Source organism: Cavia porcellus, unplaced genomic scaffold (assembly GCF_034190915.1).
Source record: "Cavia porcellus strain 051 isolate PalLab524CR breed Dunkin Hartley unplaced genomic scaffold, mCavPor4.1 scaffold_12, whole genome shotgun sequence".
Classification (NCBI taxonomy): Eukaryota; Metazoa; Chordata; class Mammalia; order Rodentia; family Caviidae; genus Cavia; species Cavia porcellus.
In genome coordinates this window covers 82,209,387-82,226,957 of record NW_026947495.1, presented here as the reverse complement: position 1 = coordinate 82,226,957, position 17,571 = coordinate 82,209,387, and the positions used below count along the sequence as shown (strand labels likewise).

At 47.8% G+C, this 17,571-nt stretch overlaps 1 long non-coding RNA gene across 1 annotated transcript in view; it reads left to right on the top strand.

Annotated features, from left to right (window-relative positions):
• Nucleotides 1-17,287, top strand: part of LOC134478357 (uncharacterized) — a 136,433-nt gene extending 119,146 nt beyond the window's left edge. The window contains exons 3-5 of the long non-coding RNA XR_010050970.1: nt 13,979-14,245; nt 14,524-14,839; nt 16,543-17,287. This is a non-coding gene — a long non-coding RNA (uncharacterized LOC134478357). The remainder of the gene's footprint in view (nt 1-13,978; nt 14,246-14,523; nt 14,840-16,542) is intronic.
• Nucleotides 17,288-17,571: the final 284 nt, after the last annotated feature.

Genomic DNA, 17,571 nt, shown 5'->3' with positions numbered 1-17,571 from the left:
CTACAGCTACAGTTGCCAAGAATAAGACACAAAGTCTCACAGAAGATCAGGCATGCAAACTCATTCAGTTATCAAAATAAGTTCTTTCCACAAACAAAACAGGTCCAGTCCTCTTTTCTGACAGGAAGGGCTCCCTTAGGGCCGGGGTTCCGCCCAAGCATGGAACTCATCTTTGTGAATCCACCAATTTGAAATTTTTTTATGTTGTTGTTACCATACGGTTTGTGTTACATGGTTTACCGCCCAGAACTGTGACCCAGAGCATCCTCAACCTGCTGCTAAGAAACCCAGATGGGATAGAGCACGCTGGCTGCTGGCGGCGTTCTCGGGCTCTCCTAACAAGTCTGACGGAGTCCTCGGAGCAGGTTCGCAGACCCGGCTGAGCCTGACCTGCAGGTGTATTTAGCTCAACCAGCAAAATACTGAAAAGTCAAAAGATTTCACAGACAAAGCTTCAAAGCCGCGGCCAACCGATAGCACTGGGCCGGAGGAGCCCTGGCCTCCCAGCAGGGACGCGCGCACTTCTGCCCTGCCGTGACTGTCCGAGCGGCCCCACCGGAGGCGTCTCTGCTGACACCGCACAGGTCAGCAGTGAGGAGGCGGCTTCAGGGCTGTTTCTGCGATCGTGAAGCATCCACCTCGTTTCTCTATGACGATGTTTGAAGTACGTATTTCTCGGGATTCTCATGGGCGTGGGCTTTATACGTATGAATGAAAACAGTGCAGCAGGCCTGGTCTCCTCCCGAAATGCACAGCACCAGGCCATCCTCCCAAGTGTTCAGTGTGCGAGCCTCTCCAGCCACGCTTCCTGGGCACTGCCACGCGGGTGCAAGGGTGACAGGTGGCAGGACGCTGCCACCCCTCGCCTTCCCGGAGAAACCCCTCCTTCCTCAACAACCAGTTTTGTCTGTATGTTTACAATTTTGTCTTGATATGCAGTGGTGTCACTAAAATAAATGCAGAAACTACACATATAATAATGAATATTAACACACCAACACACACTCTTGGCACTTGGCAGGAAACGTGAGCTACGCTTGAATCCCTTTGCTCCTGACCCCATCCTCAGTCCTGGGGCGTGGGCAACGCAAGGCGTGAGCACAGAGTGGTGCCACCAGCAGCTCACAGCGTGCAGTGTGTTTTCTGGAGCATCTCACCCCGTTACGGGAGGGGAAACCCGGAGGCAGTGACCTGCGCTGTCCCAAGCAGGAGGCCGTCAGGAGCGAATGGAACTGATTATTAGACCATGCGCTTCGGAGCAGGGCTCAGCATGGATTCCTCCTGCAGGCTCTGCCAGCCATACTGTCTCTGGGGGCTTTGGAGGGGTTGGCAGCTCTGAGTTTGCCCTGGACACTGAGGCTTTGCCCCCGAGCACGTGGTGCCAAGAACAGAACCAGGCTGCCCCAATTCATGCTTCCCAAACAGACACATCCGCAGTCAGTGCTCCGGGTGCGACACCGAGCAGGTTTCCTCCCGCACGACCAGGGCCTGCAAGTGCCTCCTCTGCACCCTGGCACCTTGTTCCCATCTATGTTTGCTAGTTTAGCTGCACAAAGAAACACATTTTGGGGAAGAAAAAAAAGATAAATAGATTTTGCCAGGTTGGCTTTGAACCTATCTTTCACACCAGCGTGAAGTGCGCTGCCAGGATGTGCGATATGCAGCTAGAAGCAGCAGATGGAAAAGCATTTTTGAGGGGCTTTTTGATGGTTCTGAATCTATGCAGCATTTACACACCAAAGCATGCTGGTTCATCTGTTATATATTTAGGGATATTTAAACTGTGAACATTTGTCTTCTTTAAAGACTACAGAAGTATCTGGAGACTGACTGACTTACTAAATAGACGCAGTAAATTGATCAATAATTAGTTTGACATCCCTTTCCTCCCGGCCGCTCCCTTCCCTCCAGCGCCTGGCCCCGATCCTGTGTTTCCTGGTGAAAGCCTGAGGCAGGCCCATGAGCAGCCTGTGCAGTGGGGGAAGATGTCACAGCACCCAAAGAAAAATACCTCCCCCGCGCGAGGGTATGCGCGCACGTGTGTGTGCGTGTGCATGTGCGTGCACATGTGTACACATGTGTTCATGCATGTGTGTCCATGTGTGTGTGCATGTGTGTGCCTGTAGACAGAGGGAGAGAGGCAGAGCACGTTTAGGAAACCTGGAATGTGGCCGTGAGGCTGTATGTAATGACTTGCAGTAGCAGAGGGCAGCGGTCTTCAGACACAGACTCTCTCCCCGGGCTTCCTCCTAGTAAGCCTGAGTGTGGGGGGAGGAAGAGCACCTTTTTAATGCATGAGTCTTATGCAGTGGAAACCAATGAAAATAAAACAAAATATAAGTATAATTGTGGGATGAATGGATGGATCGATGGATGATAGGTAGAAACAGATGCTGATAGCTGGTATAGAGGATAGATAATACAGATGACAGCTAACAGTCAGATGACAGGTAACAGATAGAGGACAGAGGACCGAAAGACAGACACTTCCCAGAGCGAGCACCAGCTTGGGTCCGACCTCCACGGCGTGCGGATCAGTGACCCAGTGACCGGGCGCTCCAAAGCCCTCCACGGCCATCTGTGTTGACTGCACACCCTTCGCCTAGCCTCAAATTTGGTCGCCCCAAACTGGCAATTTTAGAGGAAGAGGCCATGGCGAGAAAAGATAAGCAGCTATTTACGGCCAGCAGAGTCACCACTTCCAAAGCGAGATGCGGCTGGAGGGTGGAATTGTTGACTCTGAATTGTTCTGTGCATTCTAAACCCCAAAGATTATTTAAGAACTTCCCAGAGGCAACCTCAGACCTCGGCAGACGGGGCACCGCTCGGAGGAAGGGCGTGGCGGGCCACAGACAGAAAACCCACGCTCAACAAAATGCGGGCAAAGAAAACCACAATTTTTTCCAGGAAAAAAAAGACTATCAAGTTTTGACCTTTGAGGGAAAGCACGTTTTCCCACTGTTCTAGTGATTGTGTGGAGTCACCGTGCTTGACATTCAGAAGGGAAAAGTCAGCTGGTCAGTGTAGCCATCAGTTGGTTGAAGCTTGAAGAGCCCAGAGTTTCATGTCTCAATCTCGGAAACCTGGGGACACCAGGCAGCTGCGTCTTCCCTGAGCACGCAGCCCCCATCGCCAAGGCTCCCGCGTGCATCCACGCACGAAGGCGGCCCAGGAGCCACCGCAGCCCACGTCCCCCAGAAGCCAACCTGGGGTCGCCCTCGGACCCCTGAACAGAAGCAGGAGAGCCCGGACCTCGCAGGGCCTCTAGGGATGCTAATTCCCTTCTCTCTGCCCTTTCTCCTAGAGTTAAACAAAAACATAAAAACCATGACATTTTTTAAATGTGAAACTCTCATAAATTTGAAAGAACATTCTCTGGACCCAAAAATAAAAAAATATCTTCTGACTAAAAATAATGTTTGTGAAACTGATTTGCATTTCAAATTTTGGCAGTACACCTATGAAGGGTGTCTCTGGCTCAGAGCGCTGGCAAGAGGTGACGCGCACTGGAACAAAGGTGGTGGCAGGCGATTGGAGACTGGCGGGGAGAGGCGGGCGGCGCGGGCCCGAGCTGTCGCCAGACAACCTGGGTCCCGCGGGGCGCTGCCAGCCCTGGCAGAGGCAGCGGTTCCAGCACCGTCTTAAGTTCCAGTCTGAGAAATAGAGAAGATGATGTTGGAGGGGCGCGAGGACTGCCGGAGAGCGCACGTGCACAGCGGAGCTGGCGTCCACGCGGCCCTGCCATCCGCACAGACGCGCTGATGTGTGTCCCCGGCTGCTGCAGGCTGGGCTCTGCCATCCGGGCCTCCATCTGGTCCCTGACCACATTAAAAAACCCCGCGGAGAAAAGCGTCTCCGAGGCGGAGTTGGGACCTTCAGTTCTCAGACAAGAGCCAGCTGTCCTGATGGGATGGCCGCACTGGAAACTGCCCTGCCTCGGCCTACTGCAGGACACCCAGAGGCTGGGCGGTGCCACAACTGCAGGCCACAGCTGGCGGCTTCCTCCACCTTTGCTTGGGAAACTACTCGAGAAGCAGCAGAGCCGGGAAAGCTGAGTTTCTACTGGAACAGCTTTAATTTTTGGCTTTAATTGCATGCGATTCAGTGAAAGTCCCATCCCCACGGGAGACATTTGGTTGCCCTGATTACCCGTGGGGTTATTTAGTGACATCTAGGGGACATACTGTTGACGCTGTCTTCCTGTCCCTGACCTGAAAAGCTCCTGCTGGGGAGCACCTGGATGCTGGTTCCATTTTCCACAGTGACTGTGTTGTCTGGGATCCCTAAGGCGCTCACTGTTAAGCCTGGGGCCACCTATAGTGTAATCCATAGAGAGCTGATAAAACCCCTGGAATTCCGTCCCAATTTCCCACCCTGAATTTCCATTATGACAGCGATGGGGCCGAAGGACCTCCTCACCCAGAACTGGCACAAAGCCCCTGGGGAGGAGACGCTGCTCACGCCCCCACTGCGCCCCTGAGGAGTCCACCATGTGTGCTCCGTCGGGTATTAAGGGGTGCATGAGATTTTATTTTATCTTTAATTTTGTTTTATGGTTTTTTTGGTACCAGGGATCGAACTCATGACCTTATGCTTACCAGGAAAGCGCTTGAGCCACTAAGCTAAACCCCTGCCCTTTATTTTTAACTTATTTTATTTTGTATTTTTATACTTTCTTTTTTCTTTCTTTTTTCTTAACTCCCTAATGTAGCCCAGACTGGCCTCAAATGGTGATCCTCCTGCCTCAGCCTCCTGAGTGCTGGGATTGCTGGCATGTGTCACCATGTCCGACTGAGATTTTCATAGAAACTATATCAAATTGTTTAAAAAATAGAATACACGTGGCTTATCAATAATGGATCCCAATACAGATATAGTTCAGTGTGAAGTATTTAATATGTATTTATTGGATACTTGTTATATAACAGGATAAAGCTGTAAGGTATTAATGACAAAGAATTTGGTTCAAAGAATAAATGAAAATATTGGGGGAGATTACACATTCCTTTTACTTTGTGAGAGAAATTTTACACTAGACAAGTGACATGAAATCAGTTAAAGCAATTTTGAAAATAGAAATAATCAAAATAAAGCAATTAATATTAAAATCACTCAAACTGTCTAGCAGGGAGCCTTTATAACTGTCTTTGCTATGTATATGCTTGTACTTTTAACATGCTAATTTATTCTTATACATATTTTCATTTATATTTAGAATTGAATCACATAATTCACTATATTGTAAATAATATTTCATATCACAGAAGACAGAGGGATAGCATGTTTGATAAGTATCTAATATTTCACCGTATAGATCTCCCTTCACTCATTAAGCCAATCCTAGCTTGTTGGTCATTCACCTGTAGGGAAGGCTCAGTGACACTAAAAGCTTTTTATTAAGCATTAGATTTAGGGAACTCTCAGCACCTCGGCTGTCTGAAACCAGGGACACGTGAGCCCCAGGAGAAAAGGAGAAAAGGTGGGCTCTCGCCCGACAAAAGGAGTGTGTGAGCTCTAGGGGGCCGATCCTTAGCCGAGACTCCTGAAAACGAGGAATCCCTCTTCCAGAAAGTTCTCCTAAGAAAGTTAATGGACCAGCGGGCTCTGGAGTTACGTACACCAGTCTTTCCTGGCAGTGTTCACAAAAGGTAAAACTCCACTGTAAAGAGAATATTTGTATCCCTGTGTTTTTTTTCACAGTACTCAAAAGTTTCAATCTATTATCACATTTATAAAATTAAATTCTATGGAATCCATTTGGTCGTGACATGTGATGATTTCACTTTATTTTGCTTTTTAATTTAGAGACATTTTCAAGCACTTTTTACTAAATAATCCAATTTACCACAATGATGTCAACAGTACTGTAACATTTTTTAAAAATGTTTCAAAAAGTCTGTCTCTGTTCCTATATTTTTCGTTTGGAGCCACAGGTTTGCCATTTATCGTGATGCCATCGGACAGCTCTTCCTGTTACACTTTGGTAGTTTTGAAAGCGTTTATTCACCTGTGCACCGACCCGGTGGCACCTGTGTTACGCAGAAGCCCCTCCGGTGGGCACAGTGACAGAGCCTGGGCAGAGCTGGAGCCCGGGCGAGGGTGTCTGCGCTCAGGCAAGGCGATCGGGCCTGGCCCACACCCTGCAGAGGGCTCCGCCTCCAGGCAGACCTCTCTTCCTCCAGGGCTTGAATCAGTTTTATGTAAGTTTTCATCAGGGGCAAAACAATTTGTGATCAAGTCTGAAGGATTTTATGCATCTATAATCTCAGCATTTTACAGCTACTTGCAAAGGTGTCTTCCACTTAACTGTGTCCCTTTGAAAATCCTGTAAGGAAATTAGGCCCTTCTTAATAAGTTGGTTACCAGACATTGAATGGGTTTTGCTGTACTGTTAACGCTACCCCTTAATACTTTTCTAAATGTTGATGCTCTTGACAGTTCTATTGGATCATCAAATAATTTCATTTTTCCATTCCTATATTCATGCTGATGCTTACGGCTTCAGTTCATCTGTGGCCAGTCCTTTCCCGGCACCGCAGCACGGGAAGGACAGCAGCTGTGCTTGTCCTTTGCTGGCGGTGGGGGACTTCAGGTGTCGCTCATCTGTGCCACAAACACACTGCCACGCTTACCGCTTGAGAAGGTACACTGAGGTTTTCAGTGTGCTAACAGTATTTCCTGCAGTATGGTTTTCTTCAGTATGGTCACACAGTACCGACAGAAGGCAAGGAAAGCCCTGGGCTGCTCTCTAGATTTTCATGTGAGCAGTGTGGTCACTTACTGTAAGACATTCACTATAAGGAACGGTGATATCTGTGACTGCGTGGCTTAATTCTACCACTAATCGTGTGCTGAAGGTTCTTATATTTGTGTCTAATTTGTAGTTTTCTTATTTTTCTCTTTTTTCTTAAAACATGGATTGATTTTTTTCCTGAAAATAGCATTTCCCAGATGAAGATTTTTAAACTTAGAATTGGGAGCATTTCTGCTTTGTTTCATTCTATGAAAGCTGCTAAATAATATAAGTGTTTTTGTTTCTTGAAGATTTTAAAAGGTACTCCAAGAAGCTGTAAGTCTAGCAACTTTCAAAAGAGTAACAACTCCTTCATGTATGTATGTGTGTGTGTGCATGTGTGTGTGTGTGTGTGTATATATATGTATATTTTTTGTCTTTTTGAGACAGGGGCTGGCTGTGCAGTCCGGCCTGCCCTTGAATGCACTGTGGCCCCGGCTGGCTGTGGACTCAGCCTTGGTGATTTTGTTGGTATCCTACGGTTACTAACGTGTTCGGGTTTCACGACAGTCCTGACACAACTGCTCATCTGTGTGCTCATACTGGCTGAGTGTATTGTGTTAAAATTTATCAAACTTTCCCGGTGTCCTCTGAAAGTCGACTTCATCGCTTCTCTATTTGAACGGGACCTCTGAACTGCACCTGGGGTATCCTGGCTTTCCCTTCCCGGCTTTGCCCGTTGCCTGGCTCCTGATTTCCAGCTGCTCCAGAGAGGCCCAGTTCATTTTGCTTCTTTTACCTTTTGTTTCTTTCCTAAGGAAGCCAGGAAGGTAACTGTCTTCTTCAAAGATTAATATTTGGTTATCTCTTAACTACTTTGACCTACAGTATTCTAAGTTTTTTTCTACATAGCTCTGATGTATTTTTTGCCCAGGAATAATAAAATACATATATATTTGTGCATAGCCATCCATAAGTATGTGTGTGTACCTTTAGATTTAATGTATGTGGAATATTTTAATACTCAAGTCAGAGTGTTTTTATACATCTGTTACTAATTTCTAGTTTTATTGCATTCTAGATAGACGGTGTGTCCTGGTGGGATTCACTGAGGTTTTCCATTTCTGCAAATATTCTGTGCATACTTGAAAAGAAGCTGTGTTTTTTGGTTTGTTGGGAATCCCAAAGTCTTGCAGCTCATCAGCTGTCAGTGTTCTGGGCACAGCGCGGACTGACGGGGTGCTCTCAGCTGGCCACCGTCTCCGGCTCTGTCCGGACTCTGTCCTCTGTCCTCTCTGGACACCGCTCTCCCTCCCTGGCTTCCTCAGCCCGTTTTCCTTTCCCTGTCTGGTGTTGCTTGTGCTCCCACTGACCTGCTATTAACTTCTGGGTTAAAACCCTCTTCCCTCCTCCGCCCTCACCCACCACCTGCTCTCCTGCTGTTCCCAGGCGCCATGGGTGCCATTGTCACCTTCTTGATGGCGATTTCCCCATATTGCTAGAAGGACCAGATTTCTTCAGTCCGAATACATAGAAGCCCGCCTCAAAGCAATGGCTATAAACAGGTTGGGCTCAACCTAGCAGGCCTGAGAGACACCCAGGACCCACTTTTCCTGGATACCATTCAGCCACGTGCGCCCGGGTGACTCAGACAAATATGTATAGTATGCAGGATGCTGTGGATACTCAAAGCACTTGATAGAATCTTCTAGAGAATGTGGTTTTGGGGAAACCTTAACTTTGCAAAAGAGATGCACCGCTGTGTTTTCAAATTTTCCCTGACTTAAAGGAGGATGTGATGGTTGGCAGCTATTGGGAAAACGTCAGGAAAGCTGCAAACCCTGGCACCAGTCAACACACAATGCCCATCTTCTAGCCCCAAATGCCCGGCGTGAGAAACAGGTATCCGTATTTAAGAAATGTTCCTAGTTAGCTGCTTTGTCTTTTGAAGTCCAGTGCTTCCCTGATTCACTGTGAACATCTCTTCTGCTGCTTTCTCATTGGCCTTCAGTTTCTCTGCATATATTTTCCTGGGCCAACCAGCCTGACAAATTGTGAGTATTTGGGAACTTGTATTTATTTGACGGTGCATAGATGTCTGCAGACAAAACTTAGCACAGAGGTGGCGCTGGGTGACCAATTAGTAAACAAAGCTACCAGTTACCAAGCTCTGCCTGTGGGCTGTGCGGTCGTCCAGGTGCTTTGCATATGGGCATTGTTTACCTACCAAAGCCACCGCGAGAAGGGGCTGCATTTATTATTATTATCACAGTCTCTTTCTCCCTGATGAGGAAAGGAGAACAAGGTCACATGTCCCCCAGCAGCGAAGCCGGAAGCCTGAAGTCCGGCCCGAAGCTGTGCTCTCAGGAGTCGCGCTTCACGTCTCAGCTTTGGTGAATGAGCCCCGTTTTCCAGCTCGGCAATGACTTCTCCCTCTCCCTGCGCTCAGCCCAGCCTGCTCCCTCGTAGACAATGCAGCAGCAAAAGCCTTTACCTGGTCTAAAAGTCAACTTAACAAAGGGTGGGGTACTTTAGGGTGTTTCTATTTTGGTAGCTGTGGTAAAGCCACCAAAAGATTAATTTCATTCAAAAGATTAATTTCAGCATTTTACCCAAAACCTGCTAACGGAAGCACATGCCACAACTATAACTACTGGATGTCGCAAGCGAAAGCTGTCATTTTATATAAAATAAGATTTGACCTGGATCTTCACCTTTTATTGGACTGAAGCCAAAACCTCAACTTTTTTGAAGCTCTGACAATGAACTTGGGCTGGTTTCTCTTTTTTTAAATATATCTCTTCCCTCCGTGGGTTTTTCCAGGATGAAGAACCAAATGATCAAATTACCAAAGGGTATCTTTCCAGACCTACTATGGACAAGAAATAGGATACTTGAGAAGGAAAACCCACTTTCTTTTTAAAAAATTATGATTTGTAGCCAGGCTTGGTGGCATATGCCCGTAATCCCAGCACTGGGGAGGCTGAGGCAGGAGGACTGCCAGGAGTTTGAGGCCAGCCTGGGCTACACAGTGAGTTTAAGGTCAGCCTACCCTACAAACCGAGACCCTGTCTCAAGAAAATACTCCTAATGTTGTTTCTAAATTACTGTTGTCTAAGTAAGAAAATCAGATATTTACGTGACTAGTAAAATGAGTTTGTAATAACCAAATAAAAGAGTAGATGGTCTCACTTTAAAGCTGCAGGAGAGTGACTAAGGCTGAGCCTTTCCAGACTTTTTGAACTCTGGGCAGGGCACTCAGCCCCTGAGCTGTGGAGTGCAGGGAGTCAGGGCTCCCTGTGCCAGGGGGATGCCAGTCCCCAGGACTGATGCCTGGAGACGCAGTCACCTTGTTCTCACTGTGCATGGGCTCTGCGAGGCGCTTTACACGGGTTAATGTGTCCAATGCTTACGCTGCCGCCGTGTCGCACGGGTACTGTTCTCATTTAGGAAGCGCAGGCTGAAGCCGAGCGGCGAGGCGGGATTTCCACGTCCACGCCGCGCCCAGGTGGGCCAGGCCATCAGAACACGCGTGCCCCGCCCCGTGCAGGAGTCCCCACACACTTCCACTCTTCCGGAAACAACTGGCCTCATATCGCGTTTTGGAAAATGATCCGTAAATGATTCTTAAAACTAAAGGAATTTGCAACTTGAATATATGCAACATAAAAATCTCATATCAGTTAGTATAGCTGAAGTAAAAATGTATAGTCCTAAAAAATTTTAAGCAAGCCATCTGTACACATACATGTAGATCTGTCAATATTCATATCTCCAGGGTTTTCTACAAAAACACTGAGGTTTTTTTTCTTAAACTTCTTACTTTGAGATCGTTGTAGATTCATCTTCCATCATAAGAAAGAGCTCAGAGATTTTATACATTCTTTACATATTTGAAACCAACCTTGCAAAACATAGTGCAAAATTGCAGCCAAGGACACACACGAGCACACATACACACATTCAGAGGAGAAAACACTCTGCCACAGCAGGCCCTTAGGTCACTTTTCATAGCTACGCCCACTGGACCCTGCTTCCTCGCCCTCCTCCTGATTCTCAGTCCTGAACTCCTCTGTCCTCCCCTCCAGTTCTGCCCCAGGTGCGAGTTTGCACAGGTGCCAGACAGCGGCCGGGTTCACAGGAGCCCACGCTTTCTTGGTGTTTGTTGGGTCCTGGATGGTGAGCTGCCTGCTGAATTTTCCTGTGTCCAGGGACAGTGGATTCAAACAATGAGAGACACACGAGCGCCGCGCAGACCTGAGCACCGGGCGTCTTCCTGCTCGGTCCACTCCAGCCTCCGTCCCAGGCGGAACTTAACTTCTGAGTGCCTCAAGTTGGTTATGTGTAGGGGTGCAGCATATTTGTAGATTTAGCTTTCTAAGATCTTACATTAATAACCTTTCACTGGAATAACCGATTTCTGAATGATAAATTGTCTTTGGGGAAACAAGAATGCATGGAGGATTATATGGCGCTGTCAGAGAGCTCACACATCCGTAGAGAAATAGCGCTGGCTACTGCAGAGCTGGCCGAAGTGTCGGGCTTCTCACAGTGTGTCCACCGCCCACCCACAGCGGGCAGGTAGAAAATCAAGAGCTGGCACTGTGGGACCAGGAGGGTTCTGGACACTGATTGATACCTCACTGTTTTTCCCATGTTTGTATGGTATGCCTTACCCTACGGTAGAAAATACTTTCAAGCAGGGATATAATAAACAGCTTTTTCTTTTGCTCTGACCATGGCTATTTTTCTGCAGAAGATCCGTAAGTGCCCCGGCTCTGATTGAGCATTTAGCTGCCTGCTGTCTGTGTGTTTTCCTGTGTCCTGACCCCACCATATATTGTGTTCTAAAAACTACTTCGCAAATATTCACTGGGTCAGAATGATGATTTTATTTATGTTTCCAAAGAAGACTGCTTTTGGTTTTATTAATGAGCCAGTGAAGCTTAATTATCTTGCTTCTCAAAAGTTATTTTCTGCACTTGATATAATTTTCTTTCCAAAAGAGTTTAACGAGTTAAATTTCACTGAAATTACTTAAGTTACAGTACACACAAGATAAAATGTTGCACTATGAAAACAAATTCTTGACAAGAAAATGTAATCACCCTGAATTTGTTTATATTCAGGAATAAACTATCCATACATTCCCCCGTCTTCATTCCTCTCTGAGCAACTCATTTTATACTCTTTTCCCCTGAGTTTTTCTTTCTAGGGTTTGGCTTTTTGCTTTACACTAGACGGGCAAATAATTTTTGTTAAAACGTAAATGATACTTTCCTTCCTGCCCCCCTCTCTGCTGTTTGATCATTGGAAATATGGTTGGCCTTTGGTGCCTGGAAAAGCAGCTAACACACTGCCTGATGATGAGAAGCCCGCCTGGCATAACCAGGTGATGCTCAGTATGCAGCGAGGGAGAGGTGGGGCTGGCACACCGGAAACAGTGACACTGGTACAGTCACCTGTAAAAGCTGTGGGTCTGCGGCCTGACCCACGCCTGGAGCTCACTGGGTCCTGAGCAAGCTTACTCCTAGGCAAGGACTCAGTCCCTGTGACAGCGCCCAGTTCCCACATTCAGCCCTTTAGGGTGCAGCCTGGGCCTCCTGTCCCTCTCTCCCCACCGCCAGCAGCACTCGGAACATCTGCAGGGCATTACAGGGCGTAGCAAATGCCTCCTCCTCTCTTCAAAGGCGGTTTTGTGCTTTGTGTTTGGGCCTATGCATTGCAAAGACAGCCGTCTGAGACCTATGCAGCCAGTTCTTTGTTTCAGTCTGCAAGGTGGCAAATTTGCTAATTTGTTAGCTCTTCTTTTCACCTTGATATGCAATAATGATTTTTGCCAGTTCACCAAAAGAAAGAAGTCTCTTTTCTTTTTTTTGTCTTTTTCCTTTTTATCGGTACCGGGGATCAAACTCATGACTGCCTGCTTGCAAGGCAGGCGCTTATGCCACTGAGCTAAATCCCCAGCCCTGTCTCTTTTCTTTTATCTAACTTGAGCAGGCAGCCAGTAGATGAACAGGAACTGAGGGTCTCAGTAACTTAGTGGGCACCCTGGGCTGGAGTTCGTCTAAGGCTTTCCCAGTAAGTACGCTGAGGAATGAAACAGGCAGAAGGGCCCCGTTAGAGTGGGCTGACCTGGCTGCCTGAGCTCACCGAGGTGAAAGCAGGCTCGCTGGAGAGTACCAAATACAACCAATACCTGCCTTGGATCGCTGTAGTGGCCGTTCATAAAAAGAACAGGAGCTTTGTGATTTACATGGTTTACATCACGCATTTGCTGAACCTTCCTATTCTTCAAAAGTTGCAAAGGGACTGGTGCTCAGACAGCAGACAGTGTAAAATTCAAAGTTGTCTCCTTCAGAATCGAGCATAAACCATACTGCAAGACCCGCTTGAGGGGACCTAATAGCCACACCCATCCCTGCGAGCCCGAAGCCCCCACCTCAGCCCTCGGACCAGAAGTCCTGTGTCATTGTGATCCATGGCCACCCACTAGCAATAATCACTGCTGCCCAGAGGCAGCCAATACATTTAAAGTTCTGCAAAGTTAACTCAGGAAATGCATAGAATACAATGAAACGAGAGGCATTTGGTATCCAGTACACACACACATATACCTGTGTGTGTGCGCGTGCACGCGCACATGCACACGCACTCATGATCTATTAAACGTCTTCTCATTCAAAGGTGCCCCGTCGTAGGGGGATATGTGGGCTGATTTCCATATTTCTGTTTACTTGTTGAGCTAACTATTAAGTGACATAATACTTGCCTGTAATGTAGCACTCAGTATTATGAATGACATAATTATCATAATTCTCAGTTTTAAAAGCCCTCCATCTGAGAGCCTTTTTTTTTTCCTTTGTGAAAATTAAAATAGTTCCTTCACTACAAGCTCTATTGGGATGACTGACAATTGATGAAAACATACCAAGCTCCCACAAATAATTTTAATTTCCATCCAAAATAAAAATGTGTTAATTCCTCGTGCCTATAACAAAAATATTTTCATAATGATACTGTTTACACAGATTTAATCACTTGTGTCACTGGGGTACAGCAAAAACAGCAATGTGACCTGCTGAGAGCGAGCACCAGATTGCGATTTACAATCAAGGCAACAAGAGTCACTCAAGTGCATAGCTCTCGCCCCAATTACCAATTAATCAGGCCCAAAGAGGTCCCCATAAAAGCGCCGTGTTCAGCTGTGCATCCATAAATTTAAAGGCCTCCTCTCTTTTTAAGGTGACCAAGGAGCCAGGTCCTTCTGTGGCCCCAGTTGCGGACACAACTCCTGGGATCCAGACCCCTGGGTCCTCCTTCGTGCCCGCTCCCTTTGGAAAGGTTCTGAAAGCGCAGTTTCACACCGCGGCAGCATCCCGGCATCGTAAAATGTCAGCGTGCAGGTTTCCGTGAAGAAACAAGAGCCTGGCTTGCTTCCTCGGGGCTCTGTCTCCGTGCAACTCTTCTTCTGCTGCAGCTGGCATCTACAGAGAGGGAGGGGTGTGACAGGTGAACGCCCTTTGGGAGCTTGTGGGGAGGGACGGTGTGACTCAGTTCAGCTCAGCTTCTCCCAGCTTCATCAAATGGAGAGCATACCTGATCCCCTTCGCATGGGGTCAGCTGATAGAAACCCTGCAAACTGCCCTACTTTGACAAAAAAAAAAAAATTCTAAATGAGTAGTCAAAGAGAAGACATACCTTGCCAGCTTGTTTATTTTAACCATCTTTAAAATAATGAGTTCAATTCTGACTTTTCTTTCTTTCCTGGATGCCTGCTCCACACCCAGGGCTCCCTTTGATGTGAATGGCAGCCCTGGACCAGGAGGAGATCTCCGAGGGGAAGAAGCGGAGGGAGAAAGAGGCTGCTGACTTCAGGCTCTTGATGCACAGCCGGGCGAATGAGAACTGCAGGGGCTGCTCTGCATGTCCCCCAGCACCGCGGCAGTGCTAGGGGCATGTGCCTTAGTACCCTTGTGTGCACACCAGGAACAGCGCTTGCAGAAGGGGCAGCTTCTTATCAGAGACTCTGATAACTTCTCAGAAACTTCTGGAAACTGGAGAAATAGCATCTCATCGGGTGCATGATGGTTTTGTGGAGAAAAGGTACAATGAGTGGGGTTCACATTCCCCCAGGATTCCGTCCCATCCCATAATCAGAGCTGTGGCAAAATAGGCTCTAAAGTAAAAGCCAACAGCTGTCTGTCTCATCTAGGATTTGAAACAGTTTATTTAGACTCCAGGTCCTGAACACACTTTGCACACTGAGTGGAGTTCATGGCCCCCTGGCCAGGTGTGTGCAGTCCCCGTCCGCCGTCCAGGGACTGTGCCCTCCACAGCAGTCCCGCCTCCCTCCTTCTCCAGCTAAATGACTGTTACGGTTCCCCACAGCGCCTACCTATTGCCAGGCTACGGAAGCTGTGCTTTGAATCTCCATCTATGGTGTGCATCCGTTTTCTGCTGAAAGCCTAGCAATTGTGATTATTTTCTTAGCTCACAGAGACATACATGACCCAGATCCATTCAAAGCTGCTGCAGTAGGAGCTTTCTTTCTCCTTTTTTTCTTTTTTCTGATCACTCTCTTCAGCCAACAGATGAGGAGGATGGTGGCAGTTGACATTCCAACAGTAATTACTTGCGTCTTGAGTGTTTGCCATGTTCTGAGCAAGGTGTCAGGCGTCTTGTGTGTGTCCTTATTGTACTGTCACAGCTCCATGTGTTGCTGTCATCCCCATTTTCAAGTGAAAGAACTTGAAGTAAATGAACTCAGCCAGTTCCCCTCTCCACCTCTCCAGGGGAGGTGAGAAACCCACACTCGCTTCCCTCCCCCTGCCCCACCCCCGCCACTGCCCCGCACCTGAGGCAGGACAGTCACCACGCAGGATAAGGCGTCCTGCAACTCACCGCTGGCTGCCCTGCCAGCCTGAAGCCAGCACACCCCCACGGACCACGGTGCTCAGGGAGTAGGGGCCTCGGGCTGCAAGCAGAGGGAGCGTTCCAGGGCCTGGGGTGGCAGAGGTTATAGGGCAGAAACACAGAGAGGGCATGGCAGGCTGGATAGTGGTCAGCTGAGGAGAGGATGGGGCTGGGGAAGTGGCCCTGGACCACACTGGGCTAGGGCTTTGAGAGACAGCACAGACTCCCCGTCATGTTGAATCCACTTCCAGAACACACAGTACAAAGCAAAACCCTCATAATTTCTAGGCAGCAACCACAGAACACGCAACCCCCGTAGCTGGCCCAGCCAAGCACTGTGCATGCCCAGTGCAGGCAGGGATCTCACAAAGGACACCGCCAACTCAGCGACACGCAGCCTGGGGAGACCTGTGCCGCAGGTCCCTTCCACCAGTGCCTTCACCCGCCGTCTGTCTGCCGGCCCTGTCTTCCAGCTTCCCCACCAGAACATGGTCCCAAGTAGGCCAGGTGCTCCAGAGATGCCATGTGAGGCCTCCTGACCAGCCTTGCTCTAAAGTAGTCTTTATCCGAAGATCCCTGTACCCATATGAAAACACTCCATGCAACACGTTGAAGCTGTCTATGACCCATACATAAATACGTAATGAATCCTTGTTCTCAAATGCAAAATCTCACACCTTCCTGTAATTTAGAGTCTCACCTTCCCTCCCCAAATTACATTGAAGTATTAGAATTTTACAATGCAGGAATCATATCTTAATTATAGGTCACTAAAATCTTACTACCATGAACCACAATAAGTCAAATTGCAACTGAATTGCAATTTCCTTCTTTTTCAGTGTTTTAACTGGTTATTTTTTCTGTTTCTTTCTACTGCTTCTATGCATTTGTAGAATCCTGCACACCATTTTCTGCAGAGGTGAATCATGAAGGTGGTGTTTGACCCAAAAAACGTGTTAGTAGCCAAGCTGAATTCACAGCTCATTGTGTCAGCTGGTACCCCCTCTCACACAGGAGGACGAGGACGTCGCTGTCCCGGAGCAGCAGGACATGGGCGCCTGGGAGAGCTGTCCATCCTGTCGCAGCTGCAGGCTCCTGGCCTTTGGTATGCTAGAAGAGGATTTAAGGCAGTCAAGGTGTCCCCCACCCTGCACATTCATCTTTCATTTATTCATGGATTTTCCTGAAAACACTTAGACAGTATAAGAGAGGAACGTGTGAGTTGTGGCTCTGAACCTGAAAACTAAATTGGATCCTACATTCCCTCCTCCATGTCAGGTTGAAAACAGATCTTGTGGATCACACTGTTTGGTGCTGAGCTCGAGGTCTGAACCGTAGGCCAACAATCTGAATATAAAAACAAAGCATGCGATCATAGAAAGCCACAGAACAGTGTTACTGCTTCTTCTGGGAAGGAAGTTTCTGGTTTGTTATTTTGAGAGACGAATTGTGCATTTAAAAAGGTTCTGTACCAACTCCTTTTGGACAGCTGTCTGTGAAATCCAACAGGAGGCCATCTCCACTTTTTATTTTGTCAAATGCACGGCTATTCCCACGACACTGGCGGGGGTGCGAGGGGCGGAGGCGTCTTTACCCCTCCACAACGTAACAGGGAAATGAAAGGCACATCTGTAAATAAACGCATCATTAGATTCTCATCAGTTTGTAAGCTTCACTTGATGTATGGCTAAAATAATTCCACAAGGAAAACTAGAGAAGTGCTTGGTTCCAGGCACGTGTCAAATAGAGGGAAGGAGGGGTTGGTGGGTGGGACCGAATTAGCTCCGTGGAGAATTCTGCAGATGCTAGAAGCATCTTTTATAGTGGTCTGGGATGAGGAACTGTCCTAAGTGCCCCACGGCTGACGCATTGGTGAGTGCAGGCACGCTCTGGACGTGGTAAAGGAACACAGTACAGCAACC